Source organism: Musca domestica, unplaced genomic scaffold, assembly GCF_030504385.1.
Source record: "Musca domestica strain aabys unplaced genomic scaffold, Musca_domestica.polishedcontigs.V.1.1 10, whole genome shotgun sequence".
Lineage (NCBI taxonomy): Eukaryota > Metazoa > Arthropoda > Insecta > Diptera > Muscidae > Musca > Musca domestica.
This window is the reverse complement of record NW_026712115.1, coordinates 5,668,494-5,691,779: the sequence shown is the minus strand read 5'-3', so window position 1 is coordinate 5,691,779 and position 23,286 is coordinate 5,668,494.

The window sequence follows — 23,286 nt, the reverse complement described above, 5'->3', positions numbered from 1 at the left end:
CTTTTTGCAAATCAAATGAAACTTTTAAATTTATAGAAGGAAAAATAACAAAACATTTTTATTTTTAGTAGTTTTTAAATTAAATCAATTAATTATAACTAATATATTGACAAAGAGGATTTTTTATTGATTATAAATATCTACATTTATTTATATTATTTCTTAAATTTTCAATTATTGTAATAACAAATGGTTCTTTTTTGATTTGATATAAAATGCTTCCATACTATTAAATTCCAAATGCTTAACGATAAAAAGAGAAATTTAAACAAATTTTGGCCTTTATAGGTTTGGCCAGGACTGAAATGTGAAATTAAGCTTTACCACATTTTTTATAGTTATAGTATACTATTAATCTTACCTAATAAAGGATTCCCGCTTCGCAGCTTTATTGATTATGGAGATAGAGCAGTCGTGATTTCAATAGACAGATAAGTGGAAATCATTAAATCAATTATGATCATGATTGTATATACTTTATGGGGTCTACGACGAATATTTAGAGGTGTTACAAACCGAATGACTAATTTATTATATCCCCCTTTCCATGGAGGAGATTATAAAAAGGTACCTAATTCGGGTCCTTTGAAAAAAATACCTTGAAAAACTTTTTTCAATCTTTCTGCATCTACACTTGTGTTTTATGGAAGCTTTAAGAACAAAAAATTATAAAAACATAGATATTAATAATCAATAAAAAATCCTCTTTAACTATATATTAGTTATAATTAGTTGATTTAATTTTAAACCTACTAAAAATAAAAATGTTTTGTTATTTTTTCTTCTAAAAATCTAAAAGTTTCATTTGATTTGCAAAAAGTTTCATTTCGGTTGCAAAAGGTTTTATTTCGGTTGCAAAAGGTTTCATTTCCACTGCAAAAGGTTTCATTTCCACTGCAAAAGGTTTCATTCCACTGCAAAAGGTTTCATTTCCGCTGTAAAAAGTTTCATTTGAATTGCAAAAGGTTTCATTTAATCTGAAAATGCTATATCTCAACATTTCCATCAACACAACTTCTTAATAAAACTTCTCTTAACCAGAAATCTAATATGAATATGTAATTTACCGGAATTTATGATTTCGTATAAAATTGGATACAACTGTTCGATTTCCTTTAAATTTAGCACATACCAATGTTTTTATCTGTATTAGATGAAGTGGAATATTTCGGTCCGCTATATCTGGTACCTCACACATATTTTTAGATTTTCCAAAAATTTGAACATACTTCAAATAAAGTATAGGAAGTAGACGATATAGTCTAAATCTGGCACGTTGTAATATTTATATCAGACTAAGGTCAGATACGAATTGGACAATATTGACCAACAGCTTCGGAACCTCCCACATAAAGGGTGAACAGTTTAAATAATCATACTTCGTTCTGGGGTATTCATCAGTCGACAAAACCGACTGATACTATTTAATTTCTTTATTTTAATTTAAACGAATTGATATTTTAAGTTAATATATTCTACTGTTCTCATTATTTCATTTTACTTTGATAAACGTAGTGAACTTATAGCCCTGTTTACTTATTAGCTCTATTTTCATTATATACCCCTCAGTGTATTTTTTTATACCCTCCGCCTTGGAAATTCCGTCATTCCGTTTGTAACATGTTTAAATATTCGTCGTAGACCCCATTATTTATATATCTTCATAATCAACATAAAATTCTAAGGTACGGTGTCCGTCTGTCTGTCTGTCTGTCTGTTGAAATCACGATACATTTAGCAGAATAATTTGTATTGTGTCTAGGATGGTTGGTATTGAAAATGACATATATCGGTCCACGTTTTGGTATAGCCCCTATATAACGGTACCTCCCAATATTGGGTATTTTGATGATTTTTGCCACTTTTTTTATGGATTTGTCTAAAAATTGATATTTGTCGGTCATAATGGGTTCTAGCTCCGTTGGCGAAACATTGCATGTATAAGTCCACGTTTTGGTATAGCCCCCCATATAGCGGTACCTCCCGATATTCGCTATTTTGATGATTTTTGCCACATTTTTCACGGATTTTTCTGAGAATTGGTATTTGTAGGTCATAATGGGTCCTAGTTCGTGTGGCGAAACATTGTATGTATAGGTCCACCCTTTGGTATAGCCCCCATATAACGGTATCTCCCGACATTCGGTATTTTGATGGTTTTTGTCACATTTTTTCACGGATTTGTCTAAAAATTGGAAATCCGTTGGCGAAACATTGTATGTATAGGTCCACGTTTTTGTATAGCCCTATATAGCGGTACCTCCTGATATTCGGTATTTTGATGATTTTTGCCAAATTTTCCCACAAATATGTTTAAAAATTGGAATTTTGGGGTTATAATTGGTTCTAATGTTTCCATTACCCTAAGGTGGAGGGTATTAAAAGTTCGGCCCGGCCGAACATAATGTTTTTTTACTTATTTTTATTGAGATTAACTTGGTCGTCAAAGAAATCTCCATATGTAGGACATTATCACACCGAAACACTTACCGGGACTATCCCACTCAACTTCTATTTTCTATTTGTTTTCAAATTTTCCATTAGGTTAGGTTAAGTCTCGTAGGCTCATAAAAACTCCAACTTAAAAACCCTATACAACATTGAACTAAGAACTTCTTAATAAAACTTTTGTTCTTCCCAGGATGAATATGGAATCGTCTCACATTGTTATTTTAAATATTTAAAATTTCCATCACGGCGCCGTACAAGTGTTTTATGTTTCTATTTGACCTCATATTTGCATGGGTGCCCTAAATGCTTTGCCTAAATACCCGGCACCGACAAATGCATTCACCTCTAGGCCAACAACAAAGAGTTCAGTTTATGACCAACATAAACGGCAGTTTAGAAGATAGTGGCATTTCTATTTTATGAGCCCGTGATCAATCGCCCAAACAAATGGCCGGTAATCAACAATAGGAGGCAGCAGTAAAACAAAAATAATAAAAAGTCGTAAAGTGTTCATCAATCAAAAACAAAGGCAGTAGCGACAGCGGCAGCTACATAGGTAGGCTCTGCAGACAATAACACCCCTCATTCAGCGATTTGTTCGACCTGGTTGAATGAACCCATAAAACTTCAAGTATTTATAATAATTACTTAAGCAATCAGACATTGCATCATGACCCACCGCACCAAAAAGGGTGACTAGTTTAGGAACGATAAAGATTGAAAATGTAACTTTTTCAGTTTATGCAGACTAAAATACATCTGCCAAATATACAATAACGATTTTTTAAAACCCTTTCTGATATAATGCATTAGCGATTGTATTAAAATAAAAAGTAATTATTTTTTAGAATTTTTTTCTTTGACTACTTTAAATACTATGTAATTAAAAAGTCTTATTAAAATAAATCTAAATCTAATCTCCGAGTACTTGTGCAAGATGCTGCCGGTTATTATACGCTCGTCACATGCTTTAATTTTCAACGGATCATTTTCGAATTCAACCTACTCAATTAGGAATGCAACTTTCACCTGATTTGAAATTTACTAATTACCAACAAATGTTAAATTACCAACCATTGAAAATTAAAGAACCGTATCTAATTAATACATTTGTTCAAATAAATTTCCTTTAATAGTACAACCTCCACATTAGAAATCGTTTTTTAAGAAAGCCAAATTGAAATATGTGATCATTTGAAAATTTGATTGAAATGTTGACCATTAGCAATTTCGAACAATTCGAAATGGATTTAATAGCTTTTAAAAATACCTTATGTTTTTAAACTATTATCGAACACAAAATTCTACTTAGTATCCCAAAAATTTCAAAGTCAGACGTTGTTTAGATTTCTAAATACACTGTGCTAAACTTGAGAAGTATAAAACTTGTTTGCAAGACAAAGAAAAAAAAAATTTTTTGGTTTTTTTGAAGTGTAATAATTAATTTTTTATACCCTCCACCATAGTATTAAGTTTGTCATTCCGATTGTTAAATCTCGAAATATACATTTTAGACCCAAAAAAGTATATATATTGTTGATCAGCATAAAATTCTATGTCGATTTAGGGTCCGTCCGGAAATCACTCTAGCTTCCGAACGAAATGAAGTAGATTGATAAAATTTTACTCATATGTATATTATGTCTGCATGACTTTTGGTATTGAAAATGGGGCATGTAGGTACACGTTTTGGTAGGTCCAAATTTGGTATTTGAGGTTCGAAATGGATACTGCAGCCTAAGGCAGAAATTGACTGTGCAGGTCCACATTTTGTTATAGTCCCCATATAATAGTATCTCCCTACATTGACGATTTTAGCTACATTATTCACCGAATTGGTTTTTACTAGTTTCGCATTTGAATATTGTAATGGCTTATGACAAAAGTTACCAATTCAGGTCCACGTCGTCGTTTAGACCCTAATATGACTACATTTAGTATTTTTAAGATTTCAACAGATTTATTAATTTAAAAATGGTCAAATTCATTCCAAATGGTGGAGGGTATTCAAAGATCGGCCCGGCCGAACTTACAGCTTTATTACTTGTGTTTCCATCAAAAATGATCATTTTAAAATGGAAAATGGAAAAGGAGGCCGGATTGAACACCATCAACCCATCGATATTCGGTATTTTGATAATCCTAGCCACATTTACCCACGATTTTTTTTTTAAATTTGCATTTAAGACTCACAATAGATAACAATCGTTTTAATATCGTAAAGTTGTCTATATAGGTACCCGTTTTGGTATGGTCCCCATATAACGGCCCACTCACTTTATTGTTTTTAGATAAGTTTAACTGCATTATCCAAACGGCCTTACTGGTATATATAGTTTAAAGTGGCACACGCTTGAATTCGGATACTTTTACATGAACATGTTTTTCTTATTTTTTACAGTGCTTTAAAATTAATTCAAAATATGTCAAAATAATATCGAGAAGTTACTAGAATTTTAATTTTGTATTTTAGTACGGAATGTTATCTATCATAATCAAAATAAAACTCGTGCGGTTTTTGTTTTATTGGGTATATCCTAAAAATACATTTTCCAAGTTTTGTCGAAATGTGTTAAGATTTAGATATGTCTTCCATATATAATTCCCACAAATTTGAAGAAAATAATACATCAAGGACACTATTTTTTTTTTTTTTTTTTGTAAAGAACGTAGTTTCATTCGATTTTACCTATTCCGAAAGTCATAAGATGTACAACATAGCGACGATATTTGGTTTGGTTAGTCACACAAATCGATTAAGATATAGCTTCTTTAGGCTAGTTTTAACCCATTTCAAATTTAAGCCGCTCTGAAGCCTTAATACACAATTAACACTTAAATTTCCACAACGAAAGTTTATTTGCTACACGGGACTCTAAATAGTTATAGTGGTGTCGGCTTTCATCAAGTCGGCAACGCCCGACTTTTTATACCTCCACCATACTATGGAGGGTATATTAACTTTGTCATCCTCGAAATACTCATGTCAGACCCAACAAAGTATATTTATTCTTGATCAGCGTAAAATTGTAAGTCGATTTAGCGATGTCCGTCTGTCTGTCTATCCGCCTGCCTGTCTTTTTTAATCACGCCATCTTTCGAACGAATTGAGATACAAAGCTAAAATTTTGCACAGATGTTTATTTTTTCAGTTGGCAGGTTAAGTTCGAATGGGCCATGTCGGTCCACGTTTTCGTAAAGCCCCCATATAACGGTACCTCCCGATATTTGGTATTTTGATGATTTTAGCGACATTATTAATCGGAATTGTTTAAAATTTGGTATTTGAAGTTCGCAGTGGATACTACTACAGCCTAAGACAGAAAATTGTCTGTGCAGGTCCATGTCTTCGCATAGCCCCCATATAACGGTACCTCCCTATATTCGTTATTTTGGTGATTTTAGCGTCATTATTCACCGGAATTGTTTCAAACTAGTTATTTAGAGTTCGTAATGGGAACTACAGTGTGTGACGGAAAACTGTCTATGCAGGTCCAGGTCTTCGTATAGGCCCCATATACCAGTACCTCATTATATTCGGTATTTTAACGAGTTTAGGTACAATACTCACCGAAATTGTTTGAAATGTTGTACTTGAAGTTCGTAATGGATGCTACAGCCTATGACAAAAAATTTTCTACGCATGTTTAGGTCTTCGCACAGCACCGATATAACGGTGCCTCCCTATATTCGATATTTTGATGATTTAAGCTACATTATTTACCGTTTATTTCAAGTTCCGAATTTGAATTTGGTAATGACTTATGACAAACAATGCCTGTGTGGGTCCACGTCGTATAGGCTCCAATATAACGGCTATATTTGGTATTTTTAAAATTTTAACAGAATTTTTTAAGGATTTTATTTTTTAAAATTTCTAAATTCGTTCCAACTGGTGGATGGTATTCAAAGTTCGGCCCGGCCGAACTTACTACTTGTGAAGATATGAAGTCTAAATTACCAGCCAATTTTGTCTATATATTTTTATTTTTATTCCTTTTCATAAAAATATGTAGTATTTTTGTCTTCAGCTGTAAAAATGTTTCCCAAAGGATCCATTATTTTTTCTGATTTAACTCAAAATGCTCGCCATAAAACGTCACAATAAATCGCAGAAAAACTCAAAGCTTAAACCAAACATCGGCAATTGTTAATATTCTTGAAGTTTTGGCAACAAAAATCCATTGATCATGATACTGTATCGGTTTCCATTTACGGTAACGCATTATCCTTACTCATGTTGGTCTCTGGCCACTGGCCCCAACGACATAAACTTTTTTCTGTACGCACTCTTCTCCTTTTTTGGTGGCTTGGTATAGTGGTCTCAGACAAATGATTAATTCTCGAAGTACTCTATAAATATTTTTAATTAAAAACTGTTTATACCCTACACCACAAGGTGGTCAGGGTATTATGTCTTTCTGCATTTGTTTGTAACAGGCAAAAGGAAACGAGATAGACCCATAGTTACTTTTGATGATCTGCATAGAATCACATTCTGAGTCGATTTATGCATGTCCGTCCGTCCGTCTGTCAGTCTGTCCTCTGTCCATGTATTTTTGTAAACAAAGTACAGTTCGCATTTAATGCCCTATCCAGATGAAATTTTGCACAAATCATTTGTTTGGCCCAAGGACGAACCCTATTGAAATTGGAGATAATCGGTAAAAATTTAGATATAGCTCCCATATATATATTCGTCCGATTTGCCTTTTATTGTGCACCAAACGTGTAATATCAGTCCGAATATGCACGTACGATCAGATTGGACCTGAAAATAAGTATGCCAAATTTGATCGAAATCGGTTCAGCTATAGCTATAGCTCCCATATATATTGTTATTTTTGTCCTCCGCAGCCGTAATATGCACTCTGTAACAACAATATTTGGGGAAATATATCAAATACAGCTCAGAAATACCTTTGCTAAATTTTATCGAGATCGGTTCACATTTGGATATAGCTCCCATATATAACTTCATCCGATTTACCTTTGATTGTGCACCAAACGTCTAATATTTGCCCAAATTGGATGAAATTTGGCACTTACGACCGAATTGAGTCTAGAAGCTAGTGAAATTTGGTGAAGATCGGTTCAGATATAGCCATAGCTCCCATATATACTCTTCATCCGATTTGTCATATTTGTTACCCACAGCCGTAATATGCATTCCGTAACAACGATATTCAGGAAAATATATCAAATACAGCTCAGAAATATCTTTGCCAAATTTTATCGAGATCGGTTAGATTTGGATATAGCTCCCATATTTATTTTGCACCAAATAGGCAATACAAGTCCGAATTTAAAAGATACAAATGCTTCGGCATATTTAGTCCATTGAACTTTAAATTATAATTATAATCATAGGGTGTATGATTGAATTCTCCCACAGAAACTTTTAATTGTTATGCGCAGCTCTACTAAATTAGCAAAGTGGTGTAGGGTATCATAAAGTCGGCCCCGCCTGACTTTAAGACTTTCTTTACTGGTTTTTAAAATAAATTTCCATGATTTGGAAACATTCTGCTCATAAAAAACACCCTGTATAGTGTGTGTGTTTTTGCGTTAGGCAAAATCTGTCGCAAATTAAGGCGTTTGGGCAAAATAGGCCAAACAAAAGGTTAGAAAAAAATCCCAATTTTTCTATGAATATTACAGCTAGTGTGAAATGGGATTTATTGGTCCGCACCCCTTAAATTGGTGTTATTGTATTTATTTATAATGTGAAAATAGAGATTGGTTACATTTGTTGCTCTATCCCAAATAATAAATATTAACAATAATTCAATTTAATTTTTTAATATCAAGACAAATTTGGAAACCGGACAGACCTTTTAAATTGCTTTGTTTTCCTTCCAAAAAAACTGCTTGGGACCACTGTAACCTCATGCCCTACAATTAATTTAAATATCAATTTCACTCCACAAAAGAACAAAACACAAAATTTTAATTATTCTGACAGCTTAAGGCTCGCTGCAAATGGTTCAACTCAAAACTAAATCCGAAAAAATAGACAAAAGTACAGATAAGGAAAATTCTCACACATTTCAATATAAACTGGAACATAGACATTAAGATATCACTTTACTCTGCACTCGTTCTCCTCCTACTCGTTCAAGTGAAGACCCAAAAACAATGGTAATGTACCTTCTCCCATTACTACATTGTAGCTCTTTCACCTTTCACTCAGGCTTAACTCCATGGAAATAAGAAAGAAAATAAAGAACAGATAATGCATTCATATCCTGTCAATTATTTTATTATTGTGATGGAATGCCCGACTGGCTCGCTGCCTGTCTGATCGACAGCGGCTGGCTATTCTGAAAATAGTTGTTTTTTGTGTAAAGAGGTCACTGGGCTCACAAAATTATTTGGGTAACAACAATTTTTACCTACCCAAACTGAACACGCTCGTGAGACTATGAATGATACCTCCCTGGGCGACACGGCGTACAGTGCTCGTTTGAATGAATGAAATACCCAGAGAATTATCCAAATCAAGAACATAACTTGTCTGATGGCAGATAAAACGGGGTTTTTTCACCGACCAAACGAACAATCGATACAAATGTGATTTACGACAGTTGAAAGGGATTTGGCTTTAATGTAGTTTTAATACCTTTAATGCCAGCGTCACAATGGCGGCATATGTCTTGCATCCTACTGAACCATGGATGGTTTTGTGCAATTTAGCCTTTGTTTTAATTTACAACTGCAAAGGTCAGCTCTATTACGAAAAGAAGGCACAAGACATTGTCTACGCATGCTCCATATTGGGTTTGTTAGAAAGGAAATCTTAACCCTTTTGTTTTTTGTTTCCGATGATTTGCTCGTGATAATTTGTTTTTATCCTTTTCTTAGATTTCCTTTTGAGAATTTTTGAGAGGGATTTTAACATTTTCTAGTTAACAAGTCACACCATATTAGACAACATATTAAGAATGGGTTAGTGTGAATAATTTGTTCGATGTTCTTTTTATACCCAACACCACACTGTGGTACAGGGTATAATGTATATGTACATTTGTTAAAGACAAATGTAGAAAATAACGAGATTGACCCATAGTTGCTTTTTATGATTTCCATAGAATCACAGTCTGAGTCGATTTATGCATGCCCGCCTATCCATGCTACTTCGTCAGGGAAAAGTCCACCTTAAAATTTTAGAGTCGTTCCACCAGTTCATTATACCCCACAACTCTAGGTGTTGTTATGTAACACCTCGATATATTTGTCCCCGACATAGGAAACTATATATGGATCTTCCTATCTCGCAGAGCTGAATCGATCTAGCTATGTATGTCCGTCTGTCCATGTAAATTTGTGATCACGCTACAGGTCGCAATTATGATCCTATCTTCACTAAATTGAGAATGAAGGTGGGGTTGGGGTCAGAATAGCCTATTGTTTTTGGAGAAGATCGCAAAATATTAAGGAGGCTGAAATGGACAAAAAACAGAAATTTTTTTTTGGTTTTGCTGTTGTTCTACTGGCCGCAGTTATGAACCAATCGAAATACACGAAAATTTCCACCAAACCGCGAATATTTTTAATCCCAGTAACAGTAACAACAATATTTGGGGGAATATATCAAATACAGCTCAGGAATACCTTTCCTAAATTTTATCGAGATCGGTTCACATTTGGATATAGCTCCCATATATAAGTTCATCCGATTTGCTTTTAATTGTGCACCAAACGTCTAATATTTGCACAAATGGAATGGAATTTGGCACTTACGACCGAATTGAGTCTAGAAGCTATTGAAATTTGGTGATGATCGGTTCAGATATAGCTATAGCTCCCATATATATTGTTCATCCGATTTGTTATTTTGACCTCCGCAGCCGTAATATGCACTCCGTAACACAGCTTAGAAATATCTTTGACAAATGTTATCGAGATCGGTTCAGATTTGGATATAGCTCCCATATATATCTTTATCCGATTTCAAATTAATTGTGCACCAAATGGGCAACACAAGTCCGGATTTAAAAGATACAAATGCTTCGACATATTTAGTCCTTTGAATTTTTAATTATAATTATAATCATAGCGTGTATGATTGAATTCTCCCATAAAAATTTTTAATTGTTATGTGGAGCTCTACTAAATTAGAAAAGTGGTGTAGGGTATCATAAAGTCGGCCCCGCCCGACTTTAAGACTTTCTTTACTGGTTTCACAATAAAAATTGACCACCATATCTAAATCCTAGAAACCAACAGTGACCTCAATATCAAATTTCAGAATTCGAGCTCTATCCATTCACTCAACGGCAAATTTAGTACAATTTAGTACGCATTCCCAAATTCACCTGCTTCTCTAAAAACTAAATATTAACAGTGGCATTTATATCAAATTTCAGAATTCCAGCTCTACCCTAAAATCCATACCAAAATGCATTACCAAAACCACAACCTAGTTCTCTCCACCCTACAAAGGCGCCCTTTCTCTTTACCAAAAACACCAACAGTGGCATCCATATAAAATTTCAGGTTTTCTACTCTATCCCTTCACTCAATACCAAAATAATACTATTTTATACTTTTCGTATAACGTGTAATATTGCCAAAACCATCTCCATATCTTAACCATAAACAGCAACAGTGACCTCAATATCAAATTTGAGGATTCCAACTCTATCGGTTCACGCATATGGCAATTGTACAAATTTAGTACTAATAACCACGAATTTACAAAACTTCCTACATACTCCAATCCAACACTCAAAATTTTCAATTTCAGAGCTCCAGCTCTGATCGGTTCACCACAATTCCAATTTGTACCAAATTTAGTACACAAAATTACAAATTTCCATAACTACTTACATCATACAATCCAATAGAAATCCCATTTCCAAATTTCAGGAGTTCAACTCTACCGGTTCTCCCAAAATTTTAATTGTTCCAAAGTTAGTACCAATTAGTACACATAAGTACGAATTTCCAAAGCTTCCTACATGTACCAATCTTATCCTTCCACAGTAATCCCAATTCCAAAGTTCAGCATTCCATCCTTATCGGTTCCCCTAAATAACAATTGTACAATATTTTGTACCATAACGTACAGATGGATACGAATTTTCAAAACTTCCTACATAATCCAATCACACACTACAACAGTAATCTTAATTCCAAATTTCAGGATTTCAGCTATTTGGGTTCCCGCAAACTGAAATTGTACCAAATTTAGTACATATAAATACAAATTTCCAAAATTACCGACATATCCCAATCCTACACTCCGACAGTAATCTAATTTCCAATTTTCAGGATACCAGCTCTATTGGTTCACCCAAATCCAAAATGTACCAAATTTAGTGCACTTAAGTTACATCATGCAGTCCAATAGAAATCTTATTTTCAAATTTCAGGATTCCAATTCTATCGGTTCACCCAAAATTTAAATGTTACCAAATTTAGTACCATGTAGTACTTTTCGTGCACATAAGTAAAAATTTCGAAAACTTCCTCCACATCTCAATAATACACTAAGGATTCCAGCTAAATCCGTTCCTTCAAATTGTACTAAATTTAGTACCGTTTAGTATTTTTTTCATATACTTTTGAACACACTTCCAAAACTACATTCTTATATCCACTCTACTCCTCAACCATGTTTCCCATTCCAAATTTCAAATGTTTAACTCTCATGATACGAACGTTTGGTACCATAATCGTAGTGCATATTAGTACTTTTCGTACACTTATAGTGCGAATTTTTAAAAACTCTTGGTATATCTATCATTCTCTCCATCGGTGACGCTAACTCAAAATTTAAAAAAAAATATTAGTCAAAGGTACCATATTTAGAGTCTTTTAATACTTTTCGTACCGTTCTAGTACGAATTTCCCAAAAACCCAATCTGGGTGTTGATATGTCATTAAGTCAGTCAGTCAATTACATTACCCTTTTTATTAATATAGATTGAGATGAATTTTTCCGCAAATCATTTGTTTTGCCCAAGGACGAATCCTATCAATTGTTGATAATCCATATTTTTATACCCCACGCCACAAGGTGGTCAGGGTATTATGTCTTTGTGCATTTGTTTGTAACAGGCAGAAAGAAACGAGATAGACCCATAGTTCCTTTTGATGATCTCCATAGAATCGCATTCTGAGTCGATTTATGCATGTCCGTCCTTCCGTCTTTCCGTCCGTCCGTCTGTCCGTCCGTCCGTCTGTCCATGTATTTTTGTAAACAAAGTACAGGTCGCATTTATTGCCCGATCAAGATGAAATTTTGCAAAGATCTTTTGTTTGGCCCAAGAACGAACCCTATTGAAATTGGAGATAATCGGTCAAAATTTAGATATAGCTCCCATATATATCTTCGTCCGATTTGCCTTTTATTGTGCACCAAACGTGTAATATCAGCCCGAATTGTATGGAATTTTGCATATACACCCAAATTAGGCCTGAAAATATGTATGCCAAATTTGATAGAAATCGGTTCAGATATAGCTATAGCTCCCATATATATTGTTCATCCGATTTGTTATTTTTGTCCACCGCCACCGTAATATGCACTATGCAACAACAATATTTGGGGAAATATTTTAAATACAGCTCAGAAATACATTTGCTAAATTTTATCGAGATCGGTTCAGATTTGGATATAGCTCCCATATATAACTTCGTCCGATTTAACTTTTATTGTGCACCAAACGTCTAATATTTGTCCAAATGGGATGGAATTTGGCACGCACGACCGAATTGAGTCTAGAAGCTAGTATGTCAAATTTGGTGAAGATCGGTTCAGATATAGCTATAGCTTCCATATATATTATTCATCCGATTTGTTATATTTGTTACCCACAACCGTAATATGCACTCCGTTACAACGATATTCAGGGAAATATATCAAATACAGCTCAGAAATATCTTTGCCAAATTTTATCGAGATCGGTTCAGATTTGGATATAGCTCCCATATATATCTTTATCCGATTTCAAATTAATTGTGCATATTTAGTCCTTTGAGCTTTAAATTATAATTATAATCATAGCGTGTATGATTGAATTCTCCCATAAAAACTTTTAATTGTTATGTGGAGCTCTACTTAATTAGTAAAGTGGTGTAGGGTATCATAAAGTCGGCCCGCCCGACTTTAAGACTTTCTTTACTGGTTATTTAGATGAAATATATGTCAATGTTTAATATTTGCCTAAATAGAATAGATGTTGGCACATACGACGATCTCAGACTAGCGGCAAGCATGTCGAACTTGAAATTGGTACAGATATAACTATACCTCCCATATAAATGGTTCAACCGATTTAATATTTTAATCCCCCGCTGCGATTTCATATTTATTGTGTACCAAATGTGTAATATATGTCTTAATTGGTTGGATTTTGGCACACACGACCAAATTCGGAGCGTAAATCTATAGCTCCCATATATGTTTCATCTGATTTGAAATTTATGTCGTAAAATGCAATCCACAAATCATAAATCGGACTATACACATTTCATAGACAACTATAGATATCTTGCTATGTTAAGTGTCATTCCTAAACTTTTCGAACTTTTAGTTTCACGACAAGTGTCACATTTTTAAATAGCATAGTTTCGCCTTTACAGCATGGTTTTCATACCGTACACCATAGTCTGGAGGCTATATTAAGTTTGTCATTCCTTTTGTAACACCTCGAAATATACATTCTAGACCCCACAAAGTATATATATATTCTTGATCAGCATAAAATTCTATTTGGATTAGCGATGTGCGTCCGACTGTCTGTCCATCCGTCCGTCCATCTGTTCGGGCCAGACCCCATATAATGGTACCTCCCTATTTAAGACTATTTATTTTGGTGATTTAAGCGACATTATTCACCTAAAATGTTTTAAATTTGGGATTTAAAGTTCGAAATGGGTACTACAGCCTATGACAGAAAATTGCGCGTACAGGTCCACGTCTTCGTATAGCCCCCATGTAACGGTTTCGGTTTTTTGATGATTTTAGCGACATTATTCACCCGTTTTTGCAGGTCCACGTCGTCGTATAGACTTTAATATAACGGTTACATTCGGTATTTTTAAGATTTGAACAGAATTTTTAACGGATTTTATTTTTTTGAAAATTGCCAAGTTCATTCCATATGGTGGAGGGTATTTAAAGTTCGGCCCGGCCGAACTTACAGCTTTTTTACTTGTTTGAAAAGAAGATCTAAATAAACAAGTTAAATAGCATCAATTGATTTTGCCGACAGTTGTATACCCTCAGCCTATGTCAGCTTTTTAAAATATATTTTGCCTTACATTATGATTTTAAAAATGTGAACCAATATTGTCTACCTCTCATCTGAAATGTTTCACTTATTATGAGATATGTAATGCTTTTTGGAAAAGGTTGACATGCGTGAGGTACCAGATATAGTGGATTTCATCCATTATTTCATTTCATCTAATTTTCTAACCATTTTTTTTTTTTTTTTTTTTTTTTTTTTTTTTTTTTGAATAATTGTTAATCATAATTTGATCCTTTTGTGAGGGAGGCAGAAGGAGTCAGTCGATAAATTCCATATTCACATCAGATCTCTGATCGAGAGAATATTTAGATATACATCGTTGGAAAGAATCGCTGACTTGTTTCGCAAATTATGCGAATATTGAACATTTCGAACCTTTGTGGGAGAGACAGCAGAGGGGTAGGAGAGAAGAGAATCGGATGCTTATTTTGCATTCTATGAGTCACAATTATTCAATATTTTGACGCGTTGTGAGGGAGGTACCAGTAGGAGTGGTCATATTTGTGGAGTGCATATTACAAATGTGAGGGACGTAAACATCAAATCGGATAAAACACATAGCTATAGCGATATCCGAATTGATTTTCACCAAAGTTCCAAAATTCACTCCATGTGGATCGATATCGGATAAAGATATATATGGGAGATATAGCTATATCTTAACCGATTTTCATCAAATTTGAAGTACTTGTTTCCAGGCTGAATTCGTTCGGATATATCGAATTATTAATTACACATTTGTCGCACAATAAAATTGAAATCGGCTGCAAACATTTTTTTACAAGCAATAGAAATTTAGATTTTTTTTGGTAATTCATAGAAAAATTTGCTTTATAGGAGATTTTTGCACAAACTAGCTCAAATTACGTCTTTAACCCTAAAATGTGTATATTCATGAATCCTGGACTTTAGTTATTTTATGGAAAATGGTCGGCTCCGACCGACCTTAATCATTGCTTACTTATTTTGGTATAAATTGCGGCAGCAGGTTTCCTAGGGTATAAAACATTTGTAAATCGGGATTCCTTGAAGGCTTGTATGAATATATTCACAAGAAAAACAAACAATACGAATGTTATTCCACTACTATGCATTAAAAGAAATCTCTATAAAGGGTTTAAACCCTAGGTGTTTACCTAAATATCTCCTTGTTATTCTCCATTTGTTACATTCAGTTACATTACACGTTTTTATGTTTTTAACAAAGAAACATCCATTTCGACTAACACCTAAATCGCATTTTCCCCTTGCATCCGTTTTTCTTTTGCTCTTCTTGTTGTTATGAATTTGTCAACGCCATCATTCGAAAATAAACCGGTGCAATTTATGGCAAGGAAAATTCCGTTAGCCGTACCTAAAACAATGCTTAGTGCGTGAAATGAGCAAGTGTTGTATTTAACACATTCCCTCCTTTCATTGTTTACTTACAATAGGTTTTGTCGAAATAAGGTCAGCCAGACAACTGCATCGATGTCATAACCCTTTTTTCCAAATGGCTCAAGGTCAGTGTGATTACAGTTAATTGGAACAATGTTGGTGCATTGTTAGAATTTGTGAAAAGTTAAATAGTTGAACACTCAGTGGAAAAAGACACGAAGAAAGGACAACACTGGACAAAGACAGTTGAAGAAAAAACAGTGCACAATGGGGCGATATAAACAAAATGCTCTAGATTTAGTTAAGTATACACTCATATTAAATTTTTTATAATAGTTTCGTATATAAGTGAGTATCTGATATGTCCAAACTTGGTACATCGTAATATTTTTTATCGATATTAGATGATGTTTGAAGGTAGGCAATATAGAGGGTGAGATGAAAAAACTGCAACCAACTTCAGAATGCTGTCATTTCTAAGCAACTCGTCACTATATTGTTTAAAAGGGTACAAAAGCATTTTAATGAGCATTTTCCAGAAAAAAAGTTAAGCGTGATAGTGTGATTTCCTTATATTTGGCTGGAAAACCACAAGGGGCTATCGTTAGAGTACTTCAGCATTTAAATGTGAATAAATCTTTTGTGTCTCGTACCATTGCTTGTTACCGTAATACTGGTAGCGTAACCCGACGTCAAGGAAGTGGACGGAAGAAAACACCAACGTCAGCAAAAATGGTTCGAAAAGTAACGAAGCGACTTGATCGAAACCAGCGTCGCAGTGGTGACCAATTCGAACAAATCTAAACTTATTCCAAAATTTGATGGTATTTCCGACATTTTTTGCTTTCATTCAATAAAATTAAAAAAAAGATGTAAAAATTATGGCGTTTGACTATGTTGCAGTTTTTTATCTCACCCTGTATATCTTGCAACCGGTTCCTTAGTACTATTTTTTTCAGATTCTTCAATCCGAGGCTTTTGAAGCGCCTGACGTAATAGTTTATTAGTCTCATGCAGAGTTCTTTTACCTTCTACCTTCTTGAATTAATGAATCTACGACTAAAAAACGCTACAATTGTCATCAAGCTTATATGAGCTTTTAAATATTGGTTAAGTGCAGAATACGACAGTCCCGGTGGCTTTATCCATCTTGTATTCGTCGGTTACATGGTTAAACCTTCCAGGGTTGGTTCACCACCAGCCCTAGCGTCTCTTTCCGGTATTGTTACGTCACACATGACAATGTAATCATTAATTTTATCAACTTCAGCTACGATTTTTCAACTAGAAGATATGTGCGGGATTCATGCATGACCAAAAACGGGGCAAGTGCTATCCACCCGCTTCCCGTAGTCTCAGCGTACTACTTGCTGTTTGAAATAAATTGCATAAATAGAGTGCAATGAGACTTTTTTCGAACGCTCTTCGATGTCCCTGTTCCAGTTTAAATGATTTTTCCAGGATCACACGGAGATATTTGACACTCAAAGAAAAAGGTTCAATGCCACCCCATACAGTACTGGAAGCGGAAACTTATTCACTTCCAAAATGGGGAAATGGAAGATGCATCGAGAACATTATGGATCGACTCGAACTTCACATGGTTGAAACACCCTCTATAATGAGAAATGTTGAAGTTTTCCATATTCTTCAATCGGGAAATACCTTTCGAAACCATTTAGGGAAGGGCGTCCAACTGGCAAAAAAAATACATTTTCTATACACCAAGTACTACAATTTTTGGAATAGTAACTATTCCGGGCCCCATGCGTACGTCCTTATTGTTGGTGAATTTAAATTTCAACGAATTTCCAGCTACAGCATCTTTTCTAAGGTCTTCATCAAAAAGGAAGAAAGGCTAATTGGTCTGTAGTCTTTGGACAATGTGTGACTATGTTTCTCGGCTTTTGGAATATAGGTCACTGTTACCTCTTTCCACAGACTGGGTACGAAGCAATATTGCAGGCATTTCTGAGTATGTAGCTGATATAGGCTCCATGTAACGACATTCTCAGATGTTTCACCAATAATATTTTGCCAATAATTTGGATTTTTGAGTTTTGATTAAGTGTTTTAGCATTTTGTGGGGGATCGTGACAATTTCCCAACAGAGTTATGTGCAATTTGGTATATGAAATCGTTGCAAAAATGTTCAATTTAAGTAGGAATAAATCTTCATATAATAGTAGCGCCCAATTCCAAATATTCTGAAAATTTACTAATATTCACCAAATTTTTCATGGTATTTATATTTTCATTGCTATTTCCTACTTCAGAAACTACTAGTCATTACGATGCAATAGAGACACTATAATATTCAACAAATTTTCAATTTCTTTCAGGATGGCAGCCCTTATTGTCCCACAGGTAAATAGAACACACATGCATGATTCCAGTGCCAACATTTGCCCAAATACAACAACAATAAATACAAATCCCACAGAAATGGAAAATATGTTGAGATATTACAACCAAATATGGGTAACAATACTTAAAACAACACACTCATGCTTCCTCCCTACACGCACACTTACATATGTATGCATACATTGATTCGATGCCCAGAGCAAATAACAAACATTGTAAAATACAGCAACAAAAACAACACCAATAAAGATACTCTCAGTTGCACATGCGTGTGTACGTGCCGGCCGAACTTTGTATGCACTACGACCCGACGACCAATGACTGATTGGCTGGCTGACTATAAGAGACCCTGTCAAGAGTTCAAAGTGCATTAGTCGCTTGTGAACAACTGATAGCAACGCATGTTTACAAAAAACGGAAAAAACTACGAAAATCCCAAAAAATAACAAACCAAAAGAAAACAATATAAAATATTCGAAATGATTTGCATTGGATTTAAAGTGTCGTTAACAACAGCATTCTTCGTGTTGTGTCTGGTGGCCGCTACCATTGCCATACCTTGGGGCATGCATCAGAGTAATTATGATGCCAGTCTAGATCCAATTGTGTGGTCCCGGGGCTTTGTTAAAGACTCTATACGTCGTCCCCGTTTGTATCGTTCAAATGTGCACGATGAACCAGAGGAAATGCCAGATAATCTACAGAAGACTTCCAAAAAATCGAAAGCCCTACAATCAAATTCTTATGATTTGCATGGAAGAAGAGCTTATGCCAGGACAAATGCGGATAATTTCAATACTTACTACAATGGAGAATCTTCGTTGCGAAAATACAATTCAATGCGTAGAAGATTCTATCGACGTCCTCAAAAGCTGGATTCCCGTGATCGTTATGATTTTGTCTAGAATTTGAATTAAGTCACAAGTGTACAAATTAGAGTAAGATTTAGAACGATAAGAGATAATTTGGACGTGATAACTGTGTATTTATTTAAAAGCTATCGAACCTAGTTGAGTAGGACAACTATTTAGGGTACAAAATAAAAACCATATATAATTGCTAACGATCGAAGTGTGTCATAAATATTTATAGATATATTTCTCAGATGCAGTTGCAATGCAACTAACTTGTTGCTGAAACTATTACAAAATGTAATACAATAACGCTCAAAAAATATATTTTTTCATATATTTAGAAGAACTATTTTAAGTGTACATATCTATCATTAATAAAAATTTATAAAATATAAATTATTTGTTATTTTCTCTTCTTCTCTTCTCAAGTTTCTAAAGAAAATTTGTAAAAGGCCTTCTTGCATCTTCGATAAATAGAGGACATCCTATAATGTTGATTATACATACGTATTCGAATATATAATGTCTAAAGTTACCCTGTTGGTTATCGCTAATATTCGATTTCTGGGTCCACATCTCAATAGAGAATCATTTAGTACATCTAACAGTGTCATGTAATATATGGCGCCCAATTAACAATTAATGAAGTGAAATAGTAGCAAGGTACTTAGAAAAATAGACCTTAGGCAATTCACCATACTCGGGCGGACTCCGTTGATGGTGGAATAACTGCAGTGGTTGACTATAGGGTGAGATAAATTCAAACGCCATAATTTTTACATTTTTTTTTTAATTCTATAGAATGAAAGCAAAAAATGTCGGAAATAGCATAAAATTTTAGAATAAGTTTGTTTTGTTTGTTCGAATTGGACATTGGCTGAGTCCTGTTAGTATGTCCAAGGTCTGCGGCCAAAATGTTTGCGTGCACCCTCCAGAATATTTTCGCGGTAATATTCGGCATTTATTCAGATGCCACGGTCGATTAATACGAGCGGAGAACGGCCATCGGTTGTAATGACGGCCCACACCATCACCATGGCCGGCTTGAGGCTTGAGTTCTGGTGGCCAACCGAAGGTGCACATTTTCAGCTGACCTATTTACCAAGTAAACACGATCATTTTGTTTGTTTACAAACTGCTGGACAACGAATGTTTTCTCACCGCTTTTCACCACTTCCGACCAAGCGAAGTAACTCTTTAGCTCCTTTGAGCCTATTTTCTTTCTGTTGTGGTGTAAGTTCTTGCACTTTTTGGAATTTCAGTGGCTTTACCCCGAGCTCATTTTTCAATATTTGCCGAATGGAAAATTGTCATATGTTCAGCTCACGAGCCAATTTTCGACCACTGAGACGCTGGTTTCGATCAAGTCGCTTCTTTATTTTTCGAACCATTTCTGCTGATGTTGCTGTTTTCTTCCGTCCACTTCCTTGACGTCGGGCTACACTACCAGTATCACGGTAACGAGCGATGGTACGAGACACAAAAGATTTATTCACATTTAAATGCTGGAGTGCTCTAACGATAACCACTTGTGGTTTTCCAGCCAAATATAAAGAAATTACACTATCACGCTTGAATTCCATCACGTATAACTTTTTTTCTGGAAAATTCTTACCAAAAGCTCTTGTACGCTTGTAAACAATATAATGAGCTGTCACTGGCGGACGAGTGGCTTAGAAATTACAGCAGTTGGATGCAATTTTTTTTAGGCATGGCGCCCAATGGTAAAATTAACAATTATTGAAGTGCAATAGAAACAAGGTACTTAGAAAAATAGTACTCGGTTGGACCTCGAAGGAAGGTAGGCAGAAATTTTTTTTTTTAAATTTTTAAGATGTAATTTGTAACATTTGTATTATATGTAATTGGGAACATTTCAATTCCATTTGAATTTTGAAATATTAAATTTGTAATTCGATTTTTTTTATTTGTAATTCGAAAAAGCGAATGTGAAGCAAATGCAACAATTTCTTCCGATTTTTTTTGTTTCGAATTTCAATGGAATAATTCGAATTTCAAATGAAATATTTCGAAATAAAAATGGAATGTTACACATAAAAAATTGGAAATCTCGATTTATAATTGAAATATTGCGAATTACAAAAAAAAACTCTCGAATTTCAATTTTCCAACCCTTCAAGTTTCCTGGTCCTAATGTCATTATACTGGCAATGTTTCAAAATGAATCTAAGACCTACATTAGAAAGGAAGGGAGGCTAATCGGTCTGTAGTTTTTGGGCAATGTGTGACTAGGTTTCTTGGCTTGGAGAGTATACGTTTCCACAGACAAGGTACGAAGCACCCAACATTGCGAACACCCATCTTGCAGATATTTTTAAGGTTTGTCGTGGGTTGTGTTTCGTTCCAGTCTGTGGCAAAAGAGATAATGGTGGCCCATATTCCCAAAGCTGAAAGCCCTTGTCATACATTCCCCAAAGACTTCACCCCGAATTGCCTCCCTTCCTTTCTAATGAGGTCCTTGGAAATGTTATTGGAGCAGGAAATTCGTTCAAATTAAAATTTATCAACAATAAGGACATCACGGCCGCTTAAAGACTGTCCTACATTAATTTGTCAGATTGCATGAGTACTTGGACTATTCCCTTTTTTGTACTTTTTGTGTGAAAAATTTAATTTTTTGCCAGTTAGGCCTCTCCCCTAAATGCTTTAGAAAGACATCCTGTGTACGTACCTGATTAAAGAATATGGAAAACTCCACCTTTTCATTGACAATTTTTCCCGTTATCCTGATTGACTGGATTTATAGGATTATCAATTCCAGCTGGGAAAACGAGCTCTATAAAGAAAACTTTCGGCATAGATACAAGCAGTGGGAAGTTCTCTCACACCTGATTTGACTTCTGGTAAGTAGTGAATGAGAGTAAGCCCAGTAAAGACTGAACTTGTACTAATCACAAAAAAGTAAACAAAACGTTGCTAGCAGTGGATGGATGCACTGGATCGGTACGATTCTGGACGAGCGTTTTAAGTGAAGCAGGGATATCGAGGTGTACAAGTCAGAACACAAGTCTTGCACTGTATTTACGTCACAATTACCTTACCTTTTCTGACCTATAGGTGCCTTGTCTTGTGCCATGCGAGTATGTTAAGGTCGCTCATGTCCAAATTATCCACCGGAGCTCTCAAGAGCGTTCCCCAATCTACATTGAATGTGCTGCTACATTTCCAGCCACTGAATATTCAAGATGTGCTAAGCGTAGGCGTGGTAAATTGAGAAGGTAAAGTCATTTCAAGTAAGCATATCCATCTCTGTATTTTCTGTAATTTACCTTGTCAAATTTCACAGATTAAAAAAGATCAGGGCCTCAATTCTTGTTCTATGAAAATGTGAAATGAAGACTTTTATAAAAGAAAGAAATGTCAAATGAAAAATTTTATAAAGGAAATATTTTTCATTTCATATTTTCATAGAACAAGAAACCAGACCCAGATCTCCGATTTCTGTGTATACAATGGATTTATAATTATAATTTTTGACAATGAGATGTTGTCAATTGAATAATATTGAAAAAATTGTAAACATATGATTGCATAGTTTTACCTTTTTAATTCCACCATGGGTGTGGGTAATATTATTAGTTATTACATGTCGGATGGGGACGTCAGGGCTGGTGGTGAACCTCCTCTGGATGGTTTGACCATTCCCGACGATTCCAAGATGGGTGAAGGCACCGGAACTGGCGTATTCTGCCCTAACACAATAATAAAATGCTTATATAAGCTTAACGATAACTGTAGTGTCCTTCAGACCGAGATTAATATAACCAAGAGTGCAGACGTAAATTTAGGAGAATTTTACAATAGCATAATATGAGCAGTAGCTATATATGTCTCTAAATCTATCTATTTTAGTGTCATTAAATCAAAAATGCAATTGCAAGCAAGAAATGTCTCCTTGAAATACGTGAATTCATAAGGCTTTTTTGGGTTCCAGGACATAGCAACATGGTGCG